The following is a 9,509-nucleotide window of genomic DNA, read 5'->3' as shown; positions in this document are numbered from 1 at the left end:
TAGACCTAAAGCTGTATCCCCTCTTCCCCAAATCCTACCCAGTCTAAATCTCTTCTAAGCCCATCCATCCTGTCCTAGGTCAGCCTTCCCAAGCTAACCTTCATCCTACTACTACTATCCCTAGGGGACCTCTTTGTCTTCCAGTTCTTCCCCTGAGCCACCTGCAGGGGAGGTACATCACAAGAAAATGTGCAAGAGGAGGCACTTAGACTCCCCTATGGAGTCCTTGACCAAGGACACTGATTTCGAAGAGGGTGGTGTATCCCCAGGACATCCTGGAAATATTATGGCAGAGAGGTGAATGGTCTTCCCAACCTCCCTCTTCTGATGAGTTGGTGTTTCTGGAGGCATTTGGGGCAGGCCCATCTATGTCCTGGGTAACCCCACCAGCAGATGAACTTGTTGATCTAACTTTTTGCCAGGCATGGAAGGAACCTGACACAGTGGAGCCTATTCCAAAATGTGCAGACAAGTATCTCAGCCCATCTACTGACAGACTTCATTGGAACAAAGGTGCGCCCATTGATGCTCTTGTGGAGTCAGCAGCCACATAGTAGGAGCAGGCCAACCACAGTTCCACAGTCCATCCCCCAAACAGGGAGCTTGGACAGACATGGGAAGTGCTTCTACACCTCAGCCACTTTCTGGCTGAGAGCTTTGAACTACCTAGCCCATTTTACTCTCCTTCAAAGAGACTTGTCAAGGAGCGAATCAACTATTTTACAGAGACCTTCTTGGAGGATGACCTCAAGAATACGTCTCCCCATTTGGCTACTCTCTCTTCCCTCGTTAATTCCTCAATGAGGTTAATCTCTAACACTGCAGAGGGCACCTCTTGAGCAACCAGATCAGGCATAGCCTTGAAGAGACAATGCCTGGGTGAGGCTGTGCTGGTTTGCGGAATGTTTTAAGGTGTCTTTCACTAATGCCCCCTTTGATGGCTCCTCCCTTTTTAGAACATCTTTCAAGGACACTCACACCTACAATGAGCAGGAGGGGAAGACCTTGTCTGTGGTAGGGATTACATTTCCTACCCCTCAAAGGACCTTCACAAGGAACCAACAAGGGGCTAAGAAGTTTTGGTTCAATAAAATCTCAAGGTTCTTTCCAGGATCTTCAAGAAAATTCCTGTTCTAGAGGCATAGGAAGAGGATTTAATGGCAGGTGCCACCGTTGAGGGAGAGGTGGTCCGCTAAACCAGGGCTTCAGAGAACCCTTCTCTGACAAGCCCTATCAGTGCTACTGAAGCATTGCCTGACTGTCCTACTCTGGTGACAGTCAGGGGCCATCTATTATTGCACTCAGACACCTGGACAAATCTAACAAATAACAGCTGGGTGTTAAGCATAATATCTAGACATTACTATATTCCCTTTTCCCTTCCACCTGCATGTCCTAGGAGGAATGCTCCCAATGTACTACCCAGTCAGAGGGAGCTCGCCTTTTGGGACATTCAAAAACTTCTAGAAAAAAGAGCCATTCAAACTATCCCAACCAAACAACAAGGGTCCAGAACTTATTCACACTTCTTTTTGGTGCCAAAAAAAACAGGGGATCTATGACCGATATTAGATCTAAGCAAGCTAAATCTGTATGTCAAGAAGTCAAAGTTTTGGATGGCAATGGCCCAGTCCATCTTGCAGCTTCTGCACAAGGACGAATGGGTGTGCTTTGTGTATCTCCAGGACATGTACTATCAGATCACAATGGACAGATGGTCCAGGAGACATCTGTGCTTTCGGCTGGGAAAAAATTATCAATTCAGAACCCTGCCCTTTGGCCTCACCACATTCTCCTGTGTGTTTACCAAGTGCATGGTAGCAGCTCACCTGAGACTGAAGGGATTCCAGGTGTTTCCATATTGGATGATTGGCTGCTGATGGCACCAACAAAGCATCAACTCCTCCAGCCACAGAGTGTCTACTGCAGACCTACAACCAATTGTGGATCACGATAAACCTGGCAGTCAAACTTTACTCCCGTGCAAGACCTGGTGTTTATAGGAATGCGACTGAACACAGTATCACAAAAGCATTGCCTCAGTAATGGTTTATGTCTTTGAGGCAATAAGTATAGACACTTCTGGACATGCTAACTCCTCCTACATGACTAATTGTCAGAGTGCTAAGTTCAATGTCAGCAGCAATACTTCTGGTACTTTTAGCGAGGTTCTTCATGCGAGTACTGCAATGGACCCTTGCAGTTCAGTGGTACATTCTCTTCCATCCTTTATTGGCGCTTATCAAACTAACCCCACTTTGCAAATGCCATCTCCAGTGGTGGATGTTATCAGACAACCTATATCTAAGCAGACCTTTTTTTCTTCCTCCTTCCACAGCCAGAGTGACCACTGATGCTCAGACCTTTTTTGCTTCCTCCTTCCACAGCCACAGTGACCACTGATGCTCAGACCTTTTTTGCTTCCTCCTTCCACAGCCACAGTGACCACTGATGCTTCTCTGTTGGGTTGGGGGTGGGGCATTATCAGAGAAGAACGGTACAAGGCAAATGGTCCCTGGCAGAGACCAAACTGCATATAAATTAGCTAGAGATGAGGGCAGTTCTCCTGACATTGCAAGCCTTCCACAACTGCCTCCCTCTGGGGACGATAGCAGTTCATGCACATAGCATGTCAGTTATGTGGTACATCAATAAACGGGGGGGAACCCATTCATATCCCTTGTACAGAGAGGCCATGAGAGTGTGGGAATGGATGATCTCTTCAAACTGCCTTTTCCTTGCAACACACATTCTCAGAGAATATCCTTCTCACCCAATCTCTTGGGCCAAGCAGTGTTGCAGATTACTTTGTCTAAATGTATTACGAATTGCATTTCTACCATTTATTCTTTAAATGGTATGCAGCTACCCCGCCCTCCAAAAGTGCATTCAACGAGGTATATGGCCACTTTCTCTGCCAGAACTTCTGTTTTTGAAATTTGTGCTGCAGCAACATGGTCCAGACATTGTACTTTTGTGTTTCACTATAAGTTAGACATTGTTTCCAGAAGTACAGCATCCTTTGGCTCCACAGTGCTCCGGCATATCCTTCCATGACGGCCACCCAGGGAACTATGGAGCTGGGGACTCTGGCCCAGAAGTGAGGAAGAATGAAATGGATAAAATCAGGTTTAGAAGTTATGTACTTACCATAACTTGGCATCAGTGTTGTCCAGTTTCATTCTTTCTTATGTCTCTTCCATCCGTTCCCTCAGGGAACCCATAGGTTCCTAGTCTGAGCTTCGGACTATGGTTATTTTTTCTTTTATATTACCTTAAACAGGATTTTTAAATCTGGTTGTATTAAAACAGTCTTTTTTAACTTAGTTGCTCATACGTACAGTACACTGGCAATTGAAGTTGCCACATTTAAGCTTGGTGCCTGTGCAGAATTTAATTTAAGTTATCATATCAGTTCATGGTATTCCAGTTTAAATTCCCAATAATTTCTACATCTAATATTAATTGGTGTCTTCTCCAGAACAAAGAATATTTATTAAACTTGAAACATGTACTAACATATTTACTGAAAGCATTAGTCATAATATTTATCTTAATATTGCTTACATGCTCAGTCAGCTATTCCAAATTCAGTTTCCTTTCTGTCTTTCTGACATATTTGGCATTTTTAATTTTCTCACAAATGGTCTTACAAACTGTTTTTAATGTCACAAGCTGTCATTTGCTAAGTACTTATATTCATTTTAGTGATTAAGCTAGTTCTGATGAAATCCTAGGTTGACAAAAGTACTTAATGGATAAACAGTAATAAAGTGGCTTGTAGACAACAGTCTTCACATACATTGTGAAGTTGTAGAAAACAAGACTAACATCTCCCTGACTTGAACCTGGCTCACCAGTCCAGTTCAACAGCAAAAGATTTCCAGATTTCCTCAGAATTCTACATTACGTGACATCAGCGATCCTCATGGTTGTGCTATTTTAGTCACCTGGCATCAGTTAAACTTATGGTTAGATGCTCTAGCCAGACTTCACGTGAGGAGGATTCAGTGGTTCTTCAAATGTGTGTGTACCCAACAACATCATCCCCTACCCTTTTCTGTTCTACCAGTACCTACAGCACACTGTCCTCTCCTTCATAATTTGAGAATGCACTTCCAGATATCCAATTTCAGCTCTGTATTTCACAGAACAAGTTGTAATGCTTCTGTTAGAGAGAGGTAAATTGATGGTTAGTGATTATTTCAAGATGACAGCACTTTGCTTAGACTTTGGAGCCTTGACATTTCTTTGCATAAAGTATGGATATGTAGTTTAATACAATTAGATTTTTTTCGTTTGTGATGCTGTTTCATTCCTTGCAGTTCTGCTTCAATGAAATGAAGACAGTCCTTTCTTATTGTATGTGGTTTTATGAATCGCCCTATCTTCCCATTGGAATCTTTTATAAAGCCAGGGTATCCTTGGGATGTCATTTCCTCAGAAACTCATTCTTAGCTTACAGATTTGTTCTTTTTTCACTTAGACAGCAAAAGCATTTGGACTTCAAACTGAAAGCCATGAAATATGAATTATTTTATTTGCTTTTAGTTTGCTTATGTGGTTATTCATTACTGAAGCATTTAACATCTGTATAGTATAAGTTACAGGCCCTGTCAGATGCTGAAGTTTAACGTAAAACATCATATTACTCTTACGGCTGGATCAACACATAAGTGGTTAGCACATATGGTCAGCATAGTATAAGTTACAGGCCCTGTCAGATGCTGAAGTCTAACGTAAAACATCATATTATCCTTACGGCTGGATCAACACATAAGTGAAGTTAGCACATATGGTCAGCATAGTATAGGTTACAGGCCCTGTCAAATGCTGAAGTTTAACGTAAAACATCATATTACCCTTACGGCTGGGTCAACACATAAGTGAAGTTAGCACATATGGTCAGCATAGTATAGGTTACAGGCCCTGTCAGATGCTGAAGTTTAACGTAAAACATCATATTACCCTTACGGCTGGAACAACACATAAGTGAAGTTAGCACATATGGTCAGCAGCATTTCCATGCACTAAGCAGCTACTAGTCTGCAGAGTCAAAGGCTCAGGAACTTCAGTCAATACAGAGCTAAGTTATTGCATTCTTTTCTGATTGTAATTATTTTAATTTATTTTTAACTAAAGAAAATATTTAGACATGGTAGCATAAAAAAGTAAGATGGTCATCTTAAAGTGTCCAGTGAATAAAACACATTGAAATCAACATATATTTCATGGTGACTTACACCTCACCCAATCACCTTGTTATCAAAAGCTAATGCCAGATTCAAAGAACAAAGTGAAAACACAAAGTTTTAATATTTTTGTGTGAAATTTGTTGGTTTTGTTTGCATGTTTCTGTTGTTCCAAGTTAAACAGACTCATTACACTGGGGGGCTCAGTAATTAAAATTAAAACACCAAGATCTTTGGTCTAGTTTAAAATGGAATATTCTGTGGAACAATTTATTTTTCAGCAGCCCCAGCTCTTAGCATTTCCCATATTTCTTATTAAAATGTATTTTTAATAAAAATTCATGATTCCAAGCAGGAGGTTTAGATCATACATGAGCAGCCTGAGGGAAGTGGTTGCATTAAGTTGTCAGGTCCTGTCTGCACCTTGATCAATAGCCATACATCTGTCCTGATCAATATCCATTTGTCTGCACCGTGATCAGTATCCATCCGTCTGTCCTGATCAATATCCATCCGTCTGCACTGTGATCAATATCCGTCTGTCTGTCCTGTGGTCAATATCCATTCGTCTGTCCACTGCAACATGATCAATATCCATCCGTCTGTCCTGATCAATATCCATCCATCTGTCCTGATCAATATCCATCTGTCTGCACCATGATCAATATCCATCCATCTGTCCTCTGCACCGTGAGCAATATCCATCCATCTGTCCTGATCAATATCCATCTGTCTGCACCGTGATCAATATCCATCCGTCTGTCCTGATCAATATCCATCTGCCTGTCCTGCTCTGCAGCATGATCAGTATCCAGCTGTCTGACATTCTCTGCACCATGATCAATATCCATCCGTCTGTCCTGCTCTGCAATGTGATCAGTATCCATCTGTCTGTCCTGCTCTGCATTGTGATCAATATCCATCTGTCTGTCCTTCTCTGCACCGTGATCAGTATCCATCTGCCTGTCCTGCTCTGCAATGTGATCAGTATCCATCTATCTGTCCTGCTGTGCAACGTGATCAGTATCTGTCTGTCTGTCCTTCTCTGCAACGTGATCAAGATCCATCCGTTTGTCCTCTGTAATGCAATCAATATCCATCTGTCTGTTCTTCTCTGCAATGTGATCAATATCCATCTGTCTGTCCTTCTCTGCAATGTGATCAATATCCATCTGTCTGTCCTTCTCTGCAATGTGATCAATATCCATCCATCTGTTCTCTGTAACGTGATCAATATCCATCTGTCTGTCCTTCTCTGCAATGTGATCAGTATCCATCTGCCTGTCCTGCTCTGCAACGTGATCAGTATCCATCTGTCTGTCCTTGTCTGCAACATGATCAATCTGCCTGTCCTGCTCTGCAACGTGATCAGTATGCAGCTGTCTGACATTCTCTGCAACGTGATCAATATCCATCTGCCTGTCCTGCTGTGCAACGTGATCAGTATCCATCTGTCTGTCCTTCTCTGCAACATGATCAATATCCATCCATCTGTTCCCTGTAACGTGATCAATATCCATCTGTCTGTCCTTCTCTGCAATGTGATCAGTATCCATCTGCCTGTCCTGCTCTGCAACGTGATCAGTATCCATCTGTCTGTCCTTGTCTGCAACATGATCAATATCCATCTGCCTGTCCTGCTCTGCAACGTGATCAGTATCCAGCTGTCTGACATTCTCTGCAACGTGATCAATATCCATCTGCCTGTCCTGCTGTGCAACGTGATCAGTATCCATCTGTCTGTCCTTCTTTGCAACGTGATCAATATCATCCGTCTGTTCTCTGTAACGTGATCAATATCCATCTGTCTGTCCTTCTCTGCAGTGTGATCAATATCCATCTGTCTGTCCTTCTCTGCAACATGATCAATATCCATCTGTCTGTCCTTCCCTGCACTGTGATCAGTATCCCTCTATCTGTCCTTCTCTGCAATGTGATCAATATCCATCTGTCTGTCCTTCTCTGCAATGTGATCTATATCCACCCGTCTGTCCTTCTCTGCAACGTGATCAATATCCACCTGTCTGTCCTTCTCAGCAACATGATCAATATCCATCTGTCTGTCCTTCTCTTTAACGTGATCAATATCCATCCATCTGTCATTATCTGCACCGTGATCAATATCCATCTGTCTGTCCTTCAAGATGGATAAGACCACTTGCTATCCACTGCATTCTCTTTCTGTAAAGAAGCTCTTGTATAACGTAACATGAAGAAAACTTGTATACTTTAAAAAAATAGCTAAGCATTATACTGTTGTTTTATGATGTGCACTATTCTGTGTTTTGTTCATCAGTGTTAAAGGAGCACAAGGAACAGTGCCCTTGTTATTTAAAAGAGATCTGTAATGAAATATCCAAAATATCATGTTCTATAATGGGACAAAAACATTGCAAGTACTCAAGGAACAGTGCCCTTGTTATTTAAAAGATATCTGTAATGAAATATCTGAAATACCATGTTCTATAATGGGACAAAAACACTGCAATACTGTATCTAAAATTCCAAATACTGTAAAAATAACAAATTACAGTCTAAAGTATCAGAATCAGTAAATATGCATTCCCAAGCATAGGTTTCTTACCCCACTCCCTCAGGGTCTGTATTCTACCCTGAGGTCACATAGATGCAGAGAAAAGGGAAAAATAGCTGAAAAAGCTCACCTTCTCTCCCTTTGCTGAGTGTTACAAGACCTTGGAGATAGCATTAATCTCCATCATCAGTAGTCCAATTGCTGATGTACTGAAGCAGAGACAATACCAGAACTCACATGACCGTTAAATGTAGACAGAATGCAATGGGGTAAAATGGCTGCACTATTACTGGGCTGCACAGTCACATGCATGCATTCTGTGAACTGCGTTTAATATGTGCTGCCTGTCATTCTAATGATTTATAGACATACTTCATAGTAATGACAAGTAGACCATGAATTGATTGTTGTGCCATAAAAGTAGTCTTTGTGTGGTTTAACAAAATAGCACAGGGTGCAGAAAAACAACTGCTGAGTAAGGTATGTGCATACATGACATACCTTGCTGAGTAGCTGTTCCCCACAGTACCATGCAATGATTCATAAAACCCATTTGTATTATTAGTTGTGGCTGCAGAGTGCGAGGAATCGTTTTCTGTGGGAACTGTCGTAAGAGGGAGTTTGACAGCATTACTGTTTGAGGCAAGGAACATGTGTAGATGTGGTCAGTTTGGGTGTTCCTTCCTACCATGAAGTAGAGTTTTTTTAAATACCAGTGGTGTTGTTCTAATTGTTCTGTGTGCCGCAGTTGGTGTGTAAAGCTGAGTACCACATATGCAGGATAAAGATCAATGCAGTCAGATACATTTCAGCTGTAGATACAGCGTTATGTCCCCACAGCTTGTGTGTTAAGAGCAGCCTGCAGCCAGTTGTGTTTCTGAATTATGTGCTGTCCTAAGGGGCTGGTCATTATCATGTGTGCTTTATGCTTGGAGCACTGCAGCTACACAGTGGGGTAAGAATGTGCACAAGGTTTTACCCCAATGGGTAGCAGTCTATGACACAGTGGGGTAAGAATGTGCACAAGGTTTTACCCCAATGGGTAGCAGTCTATGACACAGTGGGGTAAGAATGTGCACAAGGTTTTACCCCAATGTGTAGCAGTCTATGACACAGTGGGGTAAGAATGTGCACAAGGTTTTACCCCAATGTGTAGCAGTCTATGACACAGTGGGGTAAGAATGTGCACAAGGTTTTACCCCAATGTGTAGCAGTCTATGACACAGTGGGGTAAGAATGTGCACTGGTTTTACCCCAATGTGTAGCAGTCTATGACACAGTGGGGTAGGAATGTGCACAAGGTTTTACCCCAATGTGTAGCAGTCTATGACACAGTGGGGTAGGAATGTGCACAAGGTTTTACCCCAATGGGTAGCAGTCTATGACACAGTGGGGTAAGAATGTGCACAAGGTTTTACCCCAGTGTGTAGCAGTCTATGACACAGTGGGGTAAGAATGTGCACAAGGTTTTACCCCAGTGTGTAGCAGTCTATGACACAGTGGGGTAAGAATGTGCACAAGGTTTTACCCCAGTGTGTAGCAGTCTATGACACAGTGGGGTAAGAATGTGCACAAGGTTTTACCCCAGTGTGTAGCAGTCTATGACACAGTGGGGTAAGAATGTGCACAAGGTTTTACCCCAATGTGTAGCAGTCTATGACACAGTGGGGTAAGAATGTGCACAGGTTTTACCCCAATGTGTAGCAGTCTATGACACAGTGGGGTAAGAATGTGCACAAGGTTTTACCCCAATGTGTAGCAGTCTATGACACAGTGGGGTAAGA

The 9,509-nt window shown here is 42.4% G+C and overlaps 1 protein-coding gene across 1 annotated transcript in view; it reads left to right on the top strand.

Annotated features, from left to right (window-relative positions):
- Window positions 1–9,509, top strand: part of CFAP46 (cilia and flagella associated protein 46) — a 3,596,153-nt gene that overhangs the window by 2,818,386 nt on the left and 768,258 nt on the right. The window lies entirely within an intron of this gene.

Source organism: Protopterus annectens, chromosome 14.part0 (genome assembly GCF_019279795.1).
Source record: "Protopterus annectens isolate FY-2018-M chromosome 14.part0, PAN1.0, whole genome shotgun sequence".
Classification (NCBI taxonomy): domain Eukaryota; kingdom Metazoa; phylum Chordata; order Ceratodontiformes; family Protopteridae; genus Protopterus; species Protopterus annectens.
This window is presented reverse-complemented; position numbering and strand designations above follow the sequence as displayed.